Genomic DNA, 19,747 nt, shown 5'->3' with positions numbered 1-19,747 from the left:
AAAAATCGGTCGTCGTATAATACGTGACTGTGAGAATTGGCCCGACAGCGCTTGTTGCTCAATATGCGAGCGCTCGCCTTGTTTGATTTCGGAATTTGGATAGACAAATTGAATCAAACCTGGTTTAGTGACATTATATATATATATATATATATATATATATATATATATATATAGAGTCAACAGTCAATAGTTTATAGTGTATAGTCTATTCAAAATTTATTTGTACATGCGTTATCGAAATTTGTTACGTCGAAACGTTCCTCATCAACTCTGCATTTTAACTAGAACAATATGAGATGCAAAATACTGTCTCATTCTAAAAGGAATTTATAAATTGAGGCAGGTAATACATTAAGCATCTTAATGACGCATATACAAATAAACTTTGAATGGACTATGGCCTAATAAAATATTCAGTATCCATCTTTCCATCGTCAAAAGAAAACTTAATATCTTGACAACGTAGTAAGAGCAACATTGGAGCTAGTTGCGCCAATAAAAAAGAATAAAACCGATTTATTTCTAGAGAAAAATCGTTCAAGTGTCCATTCAGACTAACGGATTGGATAGCTCTCACAACATATAGTCGAATTCCTAGAAAAACGTCTACAATCCTACGCCCTAAGCGGAATCTTTTGCTATGAACTTTATTAAACCAATTCATTCAGCGTTTCACTTTTCATCAAAGTATTTATAGAAAAGGCGATAAACAATATACAAAAGAAATATAACACGAGAATGCATAGCGAACTACCTCTGGAATGCTTCATTTATGGGGGCTAGAAGTAAGAGCAATAAATACAGCAAGCCACAAACCTCTCCGATTTTATAGATTTTTTTATCACAATTTAATACAATTATTGCATCACGATGGTAATATTTGCTAGTGAATACACGATTCTTGCTGTCGTAGACAATAGCGGAGAACTCACACTAAAATCACAACAGGTAAATGACAATATAAATAATTGGATCTGGAAAATAAAAAATAATGAGTAGGAATTTGTATGTCCAAAAAAGAAAAGCAAAGATTGCAGGTCAAATATAGGAAAATATCTTGGTTAATTATAAACAAAATTACAATTGATCCGCGAACACTAATATAAATTTAGTATAAATAATACAAGTATTCCAGAACAAAGCCCTGAGAAGTATTGTAGGTGTACCTAGATATTAAGGGTTGGTTACATACACGCAGACCTTCACCCGGATGAATGATACCGACTATCACTCAGGAAATCAAGAGAATTTCAGTCAATATCGAAGTATTACAATTCCAGAATAGGACGTCGACTCAAACTATTTGATTGAAAGGGGTGCATTTAAAAGAGAAACAACAGTGTTAATACATAAATATTATTACACTAGGGACTAAAATAGAACAGGTGGTCCCACTAGATACATACCTAGATAAGATAGACATTATGATCAAACTGAATGAATGGTGATTCTGAATAGAGGTAATTATACCTAAAACATTTTTACGTTTCCTATTCTGGATCGTAGCTACAGAAGATCTAACTAGTTGTAAATAAGAATACTTTTATTTTCGCGAGAAGATCAATTAACCTCACCAAAACCCGATGCTCGTTAAATTTAACTATCGATTCTACGTCCCGGTAGGCCGACGATACGTTCTCGTGAATCTATCGCCGGCCTAAGAAATTCTTCGGGTCGTGACACCGTCACCTCCGGACCTCGCGCCTTCAATCTCACCACTCCTCTCGTTTTCTGAACTGTTTTCGGTCTTTCTACCCGAAGAGCCTGCGAGCGCGATTCGACCGAGGCGGTTTTCTTCACGGCCGATAGATCCTTTTGTTTATACGGTTCCGTCACGAATTTAATTGATTGATCGATTTTTCGACAATGGTAAATTGATTTTTTATCGCGCGCTGAGGCTGACCGGTCGATATTTCTGTACAGATAAAAACTGGATTTAATTTTTTTCGCATTTGTATTGGTTCGATTTTTATGGTTTGGTTTGAAAGTAGAACTAGTGATAACTGGACGCTAGTTTTGGCCAGTAAAGGGGATGAAAGCCAATTTTGATTGCAAAATTGCAATTTTCTTCATTTCACTCTATAATAGCCCTAATAGTGTTATAAAATAGATATAAAAGACTGTTTATGCGTATAAACAGTATTATATAAACACTATCAGAAAATGAGGAAAAACTCAACTCCAACGAAGTTTACTAAATTGTGAAAACACTGAAAAGTGTTTCACTATTAGCATTGGTTTATAAGTCGACATCTTATAAATTTCATTTTATTGAGTCCCTCCCTCTTTCTTATTTCTTTTGTGATTAAAGGTATTATTGTAGACAATGCTTCTTTCCAGATATCTGAACAATTATCGCTTGTGCATCCTTCTCGACCTGCATGTTCATTTTAATAATACTTTCAACTTCCTATATCAATTCGTTTGAAACAAATATGCAGTAATACTTTTGATATCTACTTTCCGGCATATTTATGAAACCTCAATATTTCATTTATGATATTTTCAAACCTTCATTTATATTTTCCAAGCCATTTCTTAATTACAGCTTTTGTTGATCCACTTGTTGGAGTCTTTTCCACTAGTGTGCTATAACTTAGTGTCCGTGAGAATAACTGAGAGTTTCTCAAGGTATTTTAACAGCTGATTTCAAACTAGAGCAAAAAAAATTCCCATAATAGTCGCCCTTGTACTTAGAAGAAAACACTAACTGTACTCCAGGAATAAACCATTCTTTTTTCCGGTATGAAGAATAATCTGTTTACAATTAAATATTAAAAAATATTACAAAACGAAATCATCATTCTAAGTATTATATTTTTTCTAAAATTTAATTGTTTCTGCATTATTTTTCTTAATATCTTTCCAAAAATGATCCAATGTTTCATTTTAAATATCTATGTCTCGTCCAAATACAAAAATTTCTATAATAAATCTTCCCTAATTTTATTATATGCTTCTAAAAGCAATGTCTAGTAGTTATTGGAGCTCTTGGTGGGTTATATTTACACCATTTAAATTTTGTGTTTCCCTTAACAATGTATGAAGGGATGAGTTACATCGAAAAAAAAACTCAGTGTTTTATACATTCCATAAATGATTAATTTTACTATAATTAATTTAACGAATAGTTAAAAAAATAATTTGTACCGTTCGATTTGATACTAAACTTCAATCAACAACATTTTTTGATATTAAACAACTATGTCTTCTTATTACAGCGATACATATTATTAAACATGTGGGAGTGTACCATTCCAAGTAACCTTAAAAACCAGAGACGTGTTAATTACAGTGAAACAGCGGGATATTTGAACACAAGTGGCAACTTAGAGTCAAATATGAAGTGATTCCAATTATGACGCAGTAACAATACTTGTCAAAACTGAAACAATTAACACACGGTTTTTTTCGTCAAGCTCGTTAATCCGCGGATGATTTGAATACGGGCTCGTAACATTCCGACAACAACATCAAGGAAAAAGCGGAACACTGTCTAGGATTAATCCTTCACTTAATTACAGAGTGGCTGGAACGACCTTTAAACTGATCGGCCGAACTCCTTTTTCCGAAATGTGATGGGGACGACCACTATACGACAGTAAAAGGACATTGGCGTACTTGTCGATGCGCAACATTGTAATAATTCGACACCACAAATATCCATGACGCATTACTAAAAAAACTTTGAATAGACTATATTTACTATTTAATACAGAGAAGTAGTCGCAGACAATGCGAAAATAAGTGGATAAGGCATTAATTATTAGTAAAATGTTATAATTTGGAACATTAATTTTATAGATTGCTAAAGAACATTGATGAAGTTCGATTTTTAAATTATCTACACATGTATTAGAATTATTGTAATAGCAACATTTACTTTATGGTTATATTATTTTTGTAGGTATAACCTACAAGATGAAGACAGAATAAAAACGTGGGCTCATTGCTTCCGAAAAAATACTGGAACCAACGAAAACATGGGAATAGATTATCTGAACAATCCTCTAAAAATATACACCCTAAAATGCTGGGATAACAGTTTAAAATTATTAGATTGGTTAGATGATATGAAAGTATGGAAAATGATTTTGGGTATAAATGATAAATGTTAATAACTATCAAGATATCAAGAATAATTCTCACTCTCAGTCCATAAGAGAGCAGAACTTATAAAAAATAACTTAAAAAATCTATACAGTTTTACTCCATTTAGACAAATTTAAAATAAAATATTTGGATAAAACATACAATGTAAATTTCAATCAAATTTGTGAGAATAGTAGAATAGTAGAATCTCTCAAACTAGTGAAGAAAAAATACGCATCAGCAGTTCTGGACAATCCGCATGCACGCCAATGTCGTTTTACTGTCGCCTGTGGACCACCGGCGCTACAACGTTTCGATTTTAATTGAAAAAACACGTCGAAATCGTTTTGTGTCCGCTGTTTTAAGCACTGTAACGACTTAAATAGGTCATTTTTTGTTAGTTTCACGCTTCTATTGAATTGAATTGAGAAATGTATTTTTATTTATCAAAAATAACAGTGTGAGTTATGTTATTTAACATGTTTTATAGCGGAGACATCAACAGGCAAAAAGATGACAAACCTCATTAGCAAATTGTTATATAATATAAAAATTAATGTTATAAAAATCTAGTTTTTCGATGTTAGCTAGTTACACTGACGACTACAGAAGCTCAATATTATATAAAATGGAAACGAGACAACAGAACATTATAGCAATAACATTTTTTCACTTTCTACACTAGACTAAAAATCCATTTGTTTTCTAGTTAGCCCCAACACTTAACATTTTGTGTGAAGCTACTTGTGTTATTGTAAAAAAAAATGCATAAAAGGGAATTTCGCGTGTTGATAAAATATATATTTAGAAGGGCAAAAATACAGTTGAAGAAAAAACTTGGCTTGATACCGAGTTTCCGCACATCTCCCCAGGAAAATTAACCATCAAGGATTGGTATGCTAAGATTATACGTGGTGAAATGAGCATAGAAGATGGTGATCGCAATGGAGACCCCAAAGAGGTTATTACCGACGAAAACATTTAAAAAATCCACAAAATGATTTTGAACGACCGTACATTAAAATTGAATGAAATAGCAGACACTCTAAAGATATCAATTGAACGTGTACATCATATCATTCACGAGTATTTGGGTATGAGAAAACTCTGTGCAAAGTGCGTGCCGCGCGAGCTCACTTTTGACCAAAAACAACTACGAGTTGATGATTCGGAGCAGTGTTTGAAGATAATCAAGCATAATAAACCCGAGTTCTTGCGTCGATATGTGACAATGGAGGAAACATGGCTACATCATTTCACTCCGAAGTCCAATCGACAGTCAACCGACTGCACAGAAAAAACGCAACAGTCAGCAAGGTTATGGAGTTTATATTTTGACACACGCATGAAATAATTTTCAATGACTACCTTGAAAAAGGAAGGACCATCAACAGCGACTATTACATAGCGTTATTCGACCGTTTGAAGGACGAAAACAAACCGTTTGAAATCAGTGAAAACGTTGGCAAAAATCCATGGATTGGGCTTCGAATTGCTTCCTCATCCACCGTATTCTGTAGATCTGGCCCCAGCGACTATTTCCTGTTCTCAGATCTCATGAATGCTCGCTGGGAAGAAATTTTCGTCGAATGAAAAGGTGATCGCCGCAACTGAGACTTATTTTGAAGCAAACGACAAATGGTACTACAAAAATGGGATCGAAAAGTCGGAGGGTCGCTATAATCTGTGTACCACTCTTGAAGGGAATTATGTTGAATAAAGAAAACCAATTTTGCCAAAAAAATGTGTTTTACTATGGTAGGCCGGGGACTTTTCAATTGAGCTGTTCTTATTGGTTCCATATTGTTTCAAAACGAAAAACGAAAAATATAATGATATTACGGTAAACAAAGTGTTCTACAAAGACTTTATCTGCGATATTCTGCGGCTGCTATTAAAGTTCTTAGGTCCAACAAGATGGTATAACATCAGAATAAGTAAGCCACCACCGTAACAATTTTACCGAAATTATTTTTCATCAATAATAAGAAACGAGAAAAACCTATATATGTATAGTTGCACTCTCAGAAGAAACCAACCAATGACGACTTTATGCCATTATTAAAAAAACGTATTAATGATTATTGTTTATAACTCAAAAACTATTCTCATATAACTATCCGTCTAATATATCGACCATAAAATCCACTTTCACTCCTAGATATTAGAATTAATTCTCCGCCATCGCTATAAATCTCACAAACAGTAACTAAAAATCCCATCATGGTTTGATGAGAATAGATGAAAACGTCGATAAGATTTATGGAGCCATCTCCTTCGATTCCTGATAAATGTTTCACGTGGCCCATACGGTTGGAATACACGCTGCTTCGCCATCAATTATCCACCGACTTCAACATCGATGTTGTCGAATATCTCCGTTCTATGTCTGTGACTATGGCTGGATGCGAGGGCTTCGTGGTAGAGCTGCGAGAAAAATACCTAAAACTACGTAGATTATTCGAAGAGATTTGCATACTCGTAGGTGATAGATAGGAAACCGTTTACGATTTGATTGATTAATCTGTGTTACATAGCGGTGTAATTATTATTTACGAAAAAATACAAATTGCCGAGAGTTAATTTTGATTGATTTCGACTATAATTTTTCTGTCCACGTTGATATTAATGGTACCACTCTAAAATAAAAGGAAAAACATCAACAGGCGGTAAGATGACAATCTCTATTATTCATATATACACCCGAATAATAACAACAAAAAATAGATGTTTGTGTAATAACTGAAATTCCCTGACTAATATTTCTTTCATGAAAATTAAAGTATATACATTTTACCATACGACACATTCAACTAATACAGTAAGAAGACAAAGTGTAATAATATTTTTTATAACACCTTTATTAGATAGGCTTAATACAATTTCAATTTACAATTAATTTATTACTACTTTTCCTATATACTTGAATTAATTAACAAGTAAGACGAGTGCGAGAAAATACATCAATATGTATTCCTCAATTATAAAATTATAATAACTTATAGTAACTTAATGTATACACTTTATATAAGTTCGTATGGTTTGTATGTATTAGATTTCTTCATAGCCAAATCAATTTTAAAAAACAAATGCAAGTGGAAGAAAACTTTGACCTAAGCTCAGATCATTCAACAGGAATTCTGACCCAGTAAAAATATAATGAAAAAGTACAAAATCCACTACTGAATATACTGCACAACGTAGTAGAATAAATTATAATTCGTGTTAATCCAAATATAACTCCAGACTTATTAGATTTTTTCATCGTCAAAACATGTTTTCAGAAACTAATGGAAATAGAAGGAAGGTTTGACCTACACTCAGACCGTTCCCCAGTGATGGTGATCCAACATAAACACAATAAGAAAGAATAAAACCCACTATTAACAATTAACCGAACATACAGGGAGAGATTTAAAGGAGAACTCCGAAATTGCATTTAGCTGAATAACCACTCTAGGCTTAAAAATAAAAATATTCAAACATTTTAAAAAGTAACCAACAAAATAAAACATTATAACACAAAGGTTAAAAAAGAAAATATTGGAAATCAAAAACAAATTTCTAAATAACTGTCTGCGATAACAGACAATAAGGTAACAGACTATTCACTCTGGAAGGCTACTAAAAGTCTAAAGCGATCAAATTTGCACAATCCAACTATAAGGGACCTAGGGGAAAATTGGACTTGCAAGAATCAGGCTAAACAATTCGTTGATCATTTAGAACAAAACTTATATGGACGTATGGAATTCAATAATGGCGATGTTGTGCGAATTTCAGCTCATGTATTGGTATCAGAATAGAGTCTTGAGAAGCATTGTGAGTACACTAAGATACTATGGGATTTACACGGAGATTTTCGGATTCAAACTCTCATAGAAGAAATTAAGAGATCATCAATGAAGTGCTGGAACTCTTAGACAACACAAAACTAGGACATAGACTCAAAAGAGCCAAACCGTTTGATATTGTGAAGTGAAGTGTATTAAATGGTAAAAACATTAAAAGGTACTACTAAGTTTTCTTTCATTAGAGATTAAGTAATGGTCAATTGGTCAATTTTTCTAGATAAGCACCTAATTTCAAGTCACTGTAGAAATAAATCGTACGTTAAATGCCAAATTCTAAAGATATTATAATAATCAACTAAAAAACCCGAATAGCTTTACTGTTATCCTTATTATATCAACTAAACTACTGACAACATATATGTCACATTCTCTTTGCATACAATATTTACATCTATACACCTGCGAAGTTGGTGAATTTCTACTTTATAACATTAAACAGTCACGGAGACATCAACATGCAATAAGATGACAAACCTCCTTGCCAGTATGTTCGGCGTTAACCCATATATATCACACGGTCAACGCTTAAAATAAAATAATATCGAAAACGAATACGTCACGTAAGATGGAAAATAATGCGCGAACAAAGTAAAATAAAATCCAAACGAACCAAAGAAATGCCTAGCAATCAAGTCAGCGGGGAACTATCATAAGTCTCACCACTATCTCCTGACACTAATCTTTATAATACACGATCTTTATTACAATTTGTCACGAACTTCAGGAAAAACATATTTATTCATATACAAAATGGTTAAAAGTGCAAATTATTGGAGTAATCGAATATATAATCTCGACGTACAACAGCGGACGAAACTAGACGTACACTTTTTTTTCTTGCTTATTTATGATACGTCTGAGATTGCATAATATATTGAGCTGATGGGAAAGTTATTTCGATTTTATTCTCTCTTATTTCTCATCTCTGTTGCTTCGTTTATTTATTTTAATAATTTATTGTCGATAAGTACTTTACGTGTTTTGTTTCACATAATCTTGGGGTCATGGTTTAGTAAGTACGAAGTTGTTGAAGAGTAGGTTCCTACTCAATGATACAGATCCATAGTCCTCATCCTCATAATTGAAGTCCGCATGTCCATATAGCTTTCAGTATTTGCTTAAAATATACATAATAATAATAATTTATTATGTAGTGATAATTATGATTTTCTTCCAATTAGACAGTACATGACATTTAGTATACATTTTCCCATATTTCAATTCCAGTTCTTTTCTTTCCTTCTTTATATGTTCCGTCCAGCAAAGTTTTGTATCCAGATTCATTCCGAGATATTTAGCGTTGTTGCTATATGAAATGATAGTATTATTTAATGTTATTGGTGCTTGTACGGTCGCTTATAGGTAAACTGCACATGCACAGATTTAGTTTCATTAATTTTTATTTTCCAAGCTTGTGTCCAATTATTTATATTGTCACGAACCTGTTGTAATTTTCGTGAGGCTTCTTAACTATTGTCTCCGACAGTTTTAGCCGCAGTATCATCAGAAAATGTAGCCATCGTAATATTATCCATTTGTGGTATATCACAAGTGTAGAGTACATAAAGTATTGGTCCCAGTACACATCTTTGTGGGGTACCTGCTTTAGTTTCTTTTACTGTTGAGTAAGCTTCTTCTTGTTTGACTCTAAACATTCTGGTTGTAATGTACGATTTTAATCGTTCGGTGTGTTGTTTTGGTAACATTTTCTGTAGTTTATGAACAAGGCCTTCATGCCAAACCTTATCGAAGGCTTGTCATATCTAAGAACATAACTGAGCATATTTTGTACTTTCGTAGGCTCTTTCAATAACATCAATTCTTTTCTGTGGAACTGGTCAATTGTTGAATGCTTGTTAATAAACCCAAATTGGTATGTTAGTATTAGGTTTTTTCTCTCTATGATCGGCTGTATTATTTTTAACAGGAGTTTTTCAAAAACCTTGGATATTAGTGGCAGCAGTGATATAGGTCTATAGGCTTTTATTTAGTTTGCTGACTTCCCAGGTTTTGGAATCATTATAATTTCCACAATTTTCAAAATGCCTGAGACATGTTTTAATCTAAATGCTGTATTGATCAAGTTGATGAGTTTTAAAATTCCCTTTCTTTGTAGTTTTTGCAGTAATTCTCCTGTTATTAAATCGTAACCTGGTGATTTTCTGGGCTTAAAGTCAGTTTAAATAACTTCGGTTAGCTCTTTCGGCGTGACTAATTCAATCATCGAATTTTCAGCTACTATGTCCGCCAAATTATATTCAATATTAGTTTTCTTTGATTTGAAAGTTTTTTCTAGATATTCAGCAAATGCTTCTGCTTTTTGGTGATTGTCACGTGCCTCTTGATGACGTATGCACAAGAAATTTTTGAATAGACTATATGTTATCTTTAATGCACTAGAACCCCGATAATCTTACGCAACGTCAACAATATATCTGTGATTTTTTCATCTCCTTTCACCGACGTCTTGCCTCTTCGCTCGTAAATACACATCGAGAAGCACCACCAATACGTCTATCATATCCGATCTGATTTATGGCCTGCCTGCCGGCCCATCCGTTTGCTGTTCTCCAGCTTCGCTGCAATTTTTATCAGCTACAGGTGCGTAACCGCCAGATGTTCTCTATCAGTAGAAAAACCGATGAAAATACTTTGGCAATTAATGGCACTGTCACTGAATGGGTCTTAGAAATGGTTGTTCGGTCGCGGTAAATGGAGTGAAACCTGATCGTCCCGCATTCGAACGCCATATCTGAAATACCCGCTCGATGAAATGCGAATGAATATGCCAGTTTCTTTTAAATGGTGGAAGATACCAGAGTGAGCGAATTATTACAAAACGGGGAAAGGTTACTTAATTTAAATGAGTTATTCCCGCCATAATTGTTATTGGTAGACCTAGTAGTTAATCATAGATGAAAAAAGAAATTGCTGTTATGTATTATTTTATCTGATCTTATCGTCTATTAAATTAAATATGGTGATATCGGTATCTGATAAATAATGGATCCTTTCTATATTATTATTATTTAATTATTATAAAAACTGGTCTCCTAGAACAACTATTAATTTCACTGAGTCACTATCGCACAATTTCCCAGGGTTTAATCCTCTTCAGTCTACGAACAGAGTGTCGTGCAGCCTTGCTTCGTTCCACAGCAAACCATCTGACTTCTACCTCTGGACTGTAGGAATGTAAATCTTCAATTTATAGATGTCACAAGTGCGTCCAATACATTAAGCATTATTTTATTCTGGTATACTTATAGCCATAGTTCTATAGAATATTGCCATATTGGTTTGAACATGTGATTGTAGATTAGTTTTTTGTTGTGAATTGCCATTTTTCATATTCTTCCAAGGTGCCAATACAGCTGTTTATATTTTATTTTGAGTTCGGCTAAATTCTTTTCAACATGCTCCTTCCATTATAAGTTGCCTGATTGGTATCATATCCATATACTAAACACTATTTATATACGATAGTATAGCACCATTCAGTTGCAAGACTGGTGGATTGTTTAGTTTCTTTTTTATTTTTTTGGTTGCATTTATTTCATTTACTAAAAGTTTTGAAATTTTATTTATTTATTTCACAACTTTTCTAGCATTCGTAATGGCGCTTTATAGTTATAACACTATAAATATATTATTATGGTCTAAATGAGTACAGAAACATCAACAGGCAGTAAGACAAGAAACCTGTACTAAATTTGAAATATTTTCTTATTATTTTTAGTCAAATAGAAGCCATACTGAAAATCGTTGAAAGCTGTTGGAAATGTTTGATAAATGGTGTAAATCAAGTATATCTATAAAAAAACATGTGAGAATTAGTTACTATATTTTGGCAGTCAAAAAATAAAACAAAATTTATAATTATATCTGATGTAAAATCATAAAACCAGTAAATAATAGTTTGTATTCAACAACTAAATAAATAAGATACAAACTGAGGATATAATGGATTATAATATATTTTATAATTAGTCAAATATTGACAAATATGATGTAAAATATAAAACCTATAGAAACTTGGATCTTGAAATGAATAGATCAAGATAAGAGATGAAAAAGGTAATAAATCAACGCTCTACAGCACTGTTGTCCTATCTAAATTTTTAATAGTGGTTGATAGTTGATTCATTTGGAGAATATATTTATAAAACATTAATTTACTTACCTAATATTACTTTATGTTACTTTATTACTTTATTTGGAAGGAAATATAAATTATCCATACATAATAAGTTATTGTAAGTGCCCTAGAAGTAAAAATTTAAATCTATATGAACCTGTTACCTATGAAATTCAGTTATGGAGATGCTCTGCTAGAGGAAGAATCTACAAAATACATTTATTTCAGAATAAAGTCCTGAAATGTATTAAGAATGCACCCAGAGTCTTACTTTACTATTACGATTTCTTACATCGAAACTCTAGAATTACAACTGTAATAAAATATGATGAAATACTTCACTCTCCTGTTAACACTGAAATGTTCCTACTGAACTAGGACGTAGACTCAAAAGAATTAAAGAGCGTGATACTACACTAGTTGTGTAGTGAAGTATACTCAATAGAAATAACACTGAAAATTGCTACTAAATTTTGTTTTCTTAGAGACTAAGTAAGAGCCAATGAGTCTTCCTAGATAAGTATCTAGTTTTATGTCACTACAGAGGCAAGTTTTAAGGTAGTTAGTAACAATTGGTAAAGTAATAATATATTCATTGAAAAAAATTATGTACATTTGAGGAAATAATAAGAAATACACTACGACGAAAACAATTTATTTTTCTCTTCTTTGTGTAAATTAATACCTGAAGACGACTTGTTTATTTAATTTAATAATGAAAAATATTTATTCAGTTAAATAATAAAAGATCAATCAGTACAATTATGGTGAAAAAGAATTATGAATTAGATGGAAACGATGGACTCACTAAATTGTCTGCCTGATTTTGGATAATACTGACATACAGGAATTCTATTGGATTTCATTCTTGATTAATTCTCGATAGTTCTTTTGTTTTTCGACATTCTACTGCTTTTGGTATTCTAGTTCAATTCTTCAGTAATTCTTTCTTGTCAATTCCTATAACTATTTAGTAATTCTGATGCATTTTCTTTATCAGTTTTTCCTTTTTATCAATTATCAATTCAATTTTATCAATCAATTCTGCACTCACTACATTTTCTTTTGAAAATATTTTAACAATTCTTTATTCAATGCTTTCTTCAATCAATGCTTGCAAAAATGCTGCTTCTCGTTGTCGATTTCGTCGTTTTACCGCTAAAGCTCCTCCCTCAGGTTCTTGGTGGTGGCGGACAAGAGTGGTCCAAGAAACCCTTTTCTGTACTCCGATTCGTTTAGAATATCGGGGTGGGAACTTCTCACCCTAATAGAAAACCTACGTTTCGGACTCTAAAGGAATTCTTGAAAATTCCACGAAATCGGATATTCTTGATGTTTATGGTTCGACGACTTCCTTAAATATAAGTAACTAAAATAGCGTTGCAACAGATATCTTTAAAAGTGTGTGAATATTTTTGACGTTTTCGAATATTCTCTTTCAAAACAAAATTTTTTAAAGCTTCCTAAACATACCATCGATACCTCAGATTAGAATATGTTCCACTGATATACAACAACATTAATACTAACGATACATTCAACAAATGACGTCCCATACGATTTAATTTATCCATCATCGCACTGGTTACTGGATACCGACGGAGTCAGCCTCACGTATAAATATCAATTATACGGAACCTAGGAAAACGCTTTAATACTTATCGCCGGACCCGATAGGACGATTTATCGCGGTACCACCAATACGACCGGCCATCTACGGCCCAAGATGTAACCAATACGTCAAACCCGGTAATAACTATTCATCCCAAAACGGAAGCATAACTGTCTACTTTATCGATCGGGCTTCGGTTACCTGTACCGCATAGTACTGGCCGTCCTATTAATTAAAATTAATTAATTAATCTCGCTTGAGCCTTTATCGTGTCTTCCACTCGTGTGTGCGTATGTGTTTGTGCGCGCATAAAGTCCGAACTGGTCTCTCGGGCTCATCTACCAATTAAGGAGAAACAAAGAGGGAGGCATGAATCGAGAACAGATAGATAGATATCTGCAAAATTGTTTTTATGGAAGCATCCAACGAGTTAGTTCACAACCAATCCAATTTGTGCAACTTTTTTGCGATTTTTTTTATAGTTATTCTGCAATTTCTATGTAATTTTGTTCTCCTCTCTATATTGGAGAACCTCTTCTATAGTTTTGATAATGAAAACTGACTTGGTAGTTCTTTTATTTATATTAATACCACTTAATTCGCTTTACACCCTGTTTACTCATAAATAACTACTTCAATCATGATTATCACCATCATAGGTTAATAGAACAATCATTGTATTTGGTATTTCTTTTATCTTTATTAGGTATTTCTAATTTAACCTCTTGAATGTCAATGTTTCTCACAAAATTTATATATTTTAAGGTTGAAATATGGTGGACAAATAACCATTATAAAGTCCCAAAACACGGATGTTTGAAGAAAATAATTTATTTGATATATTCACTTCAACAATTTAATCAATTTGGACTTATGGGGTGCAGATAAAGAGTTGAGCTAAGACGTCAAACCGTCTAGTAATCCAACGCTACTAAACCAAATTTCTTCGCTTATTTACCAATACATATCGCTACATAACCAATGAAAAAATGCACGACCTCGATAATTAATGTCTCTACGAAGTTATTCAAGATTTGCCTCTAAAATACGAAAGAGGTTGCTAACTTATAGCAACGCGGAAGCTATACACCTCTAGACAGAGACCAAGAATTTAAGGGATTAAAACAAACCAAATAACACCAACTTGATAGTATAAAAATCCTATTTAAATTTTGTTAATAATTTCCATATATTTTATAAGGTTATCAAAAATTATGCCATATATAAAAGGAGACTTATAATTATTATACAGATCCTTCTTTAATAGCTCCAAAACGCCCAACCAGCAAAATTACAATTACAAATCGGTAATATTCGGTATTAGATCGTACAATTTCGAGTATTTCCGCCAATCCTCAACTTTCCGCGAACATATCGACTAAGCATTCAATTACAAAAGCGTCATGTTAATGCGAAAGCCGATGCAATCTTCGCAACGTTTATTACAGGAGCAATATACAATAATTATCGCGGTTTCTCGATTAAAATACTTAGTCTACAAGGCATTAGCTTGTATTTTAGACTCGGAGATAATGGGAAATTATAAAGTACGCCGTTTTTTCTCGATTTGCGAGGGTTTCATATCGACTATGGTCAAGTGCGTCCCAAGAAAGTATATAATGGTGAGATAGGGTCAGCTATACGCATGAGTGTCCACCAATAGCAACGTCGATAGCTGTATAAGCCACTTATTAATACGAAATGCGTGAAAATAAAATAACTTACACTGATAATAAACACTTTTAGTGACTATTTTAAGTTGATGATAGAGGGTGAGCGACCATTACTTCAACAAACACACAAAAATATGCAAAACTATTTCGAATAATCGTAAATAAACATAGCAGGAAATAATTTACCTTGTAAAGATACGAAAGGAAAATGTTGCTTATATTTTGCACAATAATTTCTGTCTGAGAAAGCTCTGCAGATAAAAGTATTACATATACGAATTATTTACCAAATAGTCTATAACAATTTGTCTCTATTTTATCTTAATCCAAACTAAGATAAAGCAGAAAATGAAAATGAGAAAGAAGAGACGATTTAAATACATTACCAGATAATATTCACTCACTCATAAGCCTACGAAACCGAAAAAGTATGTTCTTATCTGACAAAATGCTTAACTTTTATTAGTTTGAGTAAAAAAGTCTGAATATATGTTTTTCTTAATTTATTTACTATATTGTTACTAGTCGTTCGCGATTAATCTACAATTTGTCTTTACAATAACATAAATCTAGGTATATATCTAGGAGGGTCTATCGGACCTATCTTAGTTTCTCGTGTAATAATATATATGTATTAACAGTTCTGTTTTTTCTTATTAAATACACCTTACTACACTACACTACACAAGATCAAATGGCTCGATTATTTTGAGTTTATGTCCTGTTCTGATATTATCCAAGAGTTGTACTACTTCGATAGTGACGTGAGAATCTAGTCTCTTCTCACACCTCCTTGCACTTCTCTGGATTTTCTGAGTGACATGATTTTGATGGCGAAAAAAGACTTTTAAAACTACCAGTTATTGACAGCAATGTTGAAATTGAAGCAGTTGTATAAACCCCAATGGTACTGAACACCCTTGAGGCTAAGAATCAGTGGCAGGAAACAGAAAAATCCACAATGCAGCTCTGGAAAATGTAACTGTTAAGTTCTATCTGAGGACATGAAATATTTACATATTTATAAGAACATTTGGACATATAGTCCAAGTATTAAGGAATTTATAATTAGAGCAATACAGCTTATACTACTTTTTTAAGGAAACCGAAAACGTAGTTTATGACTCGCTGAATTACAATGTTTATTGCAAAAAATCCGTAAAATCGTTGAATATATTTTCATAAGTTAGCAGCTGATCTGGCAACATTGCTTATCGAACTATGTTACAACATGTAAACGATCCCGAAATATTACGAAAAAATGGCTACACATTACGGATCCATTACCTCAATTTATTAATGAAAGTTAACAGAATTAACTTTTTTATATAGCTCATTATCTTCGATATAATAACAGGGTTTCCGTTATAAAATAGCTTTATTATTAAAAATTACAAGGGTATTATTAAATTGTACAGAAGAGAGTGTATAATTATTCAAAAATATATGATTTATAATGACATAATATTTTCGCAAATAATTTGCATATATAAAATATACACAAACAATTATATCATTCAACATTTTTGAATATTCTTTCTTAAAAATAAACTTCTTAAAAACGACGTCATTATCTGCTACCTTGTTATTCTTGATAACTATGAAGCTTTCAGTTTGTTATCATACAAAATGCCTTAACGTTAACAAGTATCATGTTAACAAGAATATTCTTCATTTTCTTTCTACCAGAATAAAGTGTTGCGACTCATCGTCTATGCCCCATTTTACGTGTCTAACAAAGTGATTCAGCGTGATATTCCCATAGAACCCATAGGGAGTATAATTCGGTGTGTTAGTGTGAATTACTCTGAAAGACTATTAGTACATCCCAATGAACTCGCCAAGAGTTAAATGTACGCGAATACAGTGAAGTGCGTAGGCTCAAACGCAAACTGCAATACGAAATGATTAATGTAGACACACAGAGTGAGATTTAATTATCTCTAGAATCAGCTAGAATATTATCTAGAATAAGATTTAGATTATAAGTTGTAAAGTTGATTACTTACTGAAGTGATCTACTACATGTCAGGATAGTTATATTATATAACTGAAATCATATAATAATACTTATTGCCCATGGACAGATTACTGACGTTCTAGGAGATTAATTTCAAAAATTCTTCTTAATATTCTATTATCAAATATTCAAAAACATCTCACATCCATATCTTCTATGCTACCCCATCTTTCTGTCTCTTGTGTACTGTCAATTACTAATAAAACTAAGTAGTAAACTAATCCAAAATAAACAAATATTAGTAAAACTTAAAAATATATTGATAACCACAATTATTAAAAAATGTTAGTTATAGTTATAAAGCTCAAACATTGAGTAAAATTTGCTTAATTCTGTCTTAGAAAGCCTTAAAGGAAATAGGTCCACACGAAGAAGTCATAACATTCCTTGTTGACATCTTGGCTCACCAGAAATATATAGTTTTAGATAAAAAATCACCACAACAGTAACTAATTATGAAAACTTATGAAAAAAATAAGGCTTGAATTACTATACTGTTTAATAAACTATGAATAATACCAAGACAAGATAGAATAAATAAAGGAAAATCCAGTGGAAAGTCCAAGACCAAAGGAAAAACTGTTGAAAAAGAAGACGAGGTTGTTACTGTGAAGTAGATACTGAAAATAAAGCCTGAACAAGTTGAGTGGTAGCAAAATAACTATTAAAAATAGATTTAAACAATGATATAATGATCTCTCAAAACAAAACAAAAATGTCAACAAAGTATACTGTAGCCAAAAAAATAACACTAAGAATATCAATAGCTCAAAACAATAAATTAATAGAGAAACAAATGAAAATATCAAACATTAAATAAGAACTGGACTGAAACTAATTCACCCTAAAGAATCTGGTGAACTGTGAAAACGCTAAACTGACAAAAACGAAAAAACCCTCCAATAGAATGATACACACTTACAACACCACATACGACCGGTCTATATAACTTATGACCATTAACTTGAAGCAATTTTTCTGTCGTTCTGTTGAACGAGTCGCGAGATTCCTATCACCGATCACGTCTTTGATGGTGCCGCGCCAAAAAACCGGAACGCGAACCAAGAAATACCGAAAAAAGCGCCTCCTCCATCATCGAGACGTTGACTTACGGCTGACCGGCTCCCGGAATGTCCATAGGTGGCCCCACCGGACTATATCTCGGTTGAAAATCGACCATGTCGTTTTTGTCGTATCGCAACTGCAGTGCAAGTGGGATTTGGAAAATCGTCCGTGATTGTCTATAAATCAACTAGAAAACCCGATGAATTTCGTATCACATCATGCAATATATATATATATATATATATATATATATATATATATATATATATATATATATATATATATATATATATATATATATATATATATATATATACATATATCTGGTTCTTCCAATAAAACAGCCAATGGACGCCAACAAATTTATAATGCAACGTTGCCGCACCGCAATGCACCGCAAATATTTTGCCTCTGACGTCACATAAATAAAAGAATGAAACGCAACTTTGTAAAATATAATTTATTTTAATATTATAGTACATCTAATGCATATTCATTGACTTAAACTACAGTTAACTAAACAGTCACAATAGTTTGTAGGTTAGAGTTGTTTTATTATATTTACATTGACATAGTACGAACAAAAAACGAACTTTATAGATCGATTTGGTTATATGTTCGGACGCATCACACTTCACTATGTCTAAAGTAATACTAATTAGTAAAATGACAACGAAAAATACTCCGAATTTAAAAGGAATCTTACGTTTTTATAAACTGAATTTGGCAATACTTTTAACTACGTTGATGACGTGCGTTGGCTCTTTTATTGGAAGGACTATATTCTGAAATATCTCCCGACAATAACAATATGAAGATAAATTTCTAAGATGATCTGCATCTGATAGTGGTACAATTTTCCTAGTAAGTGATACATATTTACTTATTATTTATAATTATTTATTGAATGTAACCAAAAGAATTTTTATGTTATAATACTTTAAAAGTGGACATAAAATTGTCCTGTATAATTTGCATTGCGTTATCTGCAAACATCCATTATATATTTGAATGTTGGCCAAAAATGGTTAGAATCGCTTCCCACCTCAAAAACTAATGAGCGAGAATAACGAGAATATATATTATACATAGATTTATTGATATAGATAAGAAATAAAGTAATGCACAAGACATCACTGATAAAACATGGCTAATTTTTGCAGATTTTGTAGCAAATTTATTTCATTCAAAACATATAATAACCAACTTACAAAATATTGTTTATTATTTTTAATTACCTTCTATTCTGGGCAATATATCTCAAATGGAATATGAAATAACCCGGCAAGA

This window comes from Rhynchophorus ferrugineus, unplaced genomic scaffold (genome assembly GCF_030347505.1).
Source record: "Rhynchophorus ferrugineus isolate W39M unplaced genomic scaffold, kcgeb_rfMv2 rfM9, whole genome shotgun sequence".
Lineage (NCBI taxonomy): Eukaryota > Metazoa > Arthropoda > Insecta > Coleoptera > Curculionidae > Rhynchophorus > Rhynchophorus ferrugineus.
The sequence above is the reverse complement of the archived record's forward strand: the minus strand, read 5'-3'. Positions refer to the sequence as shown.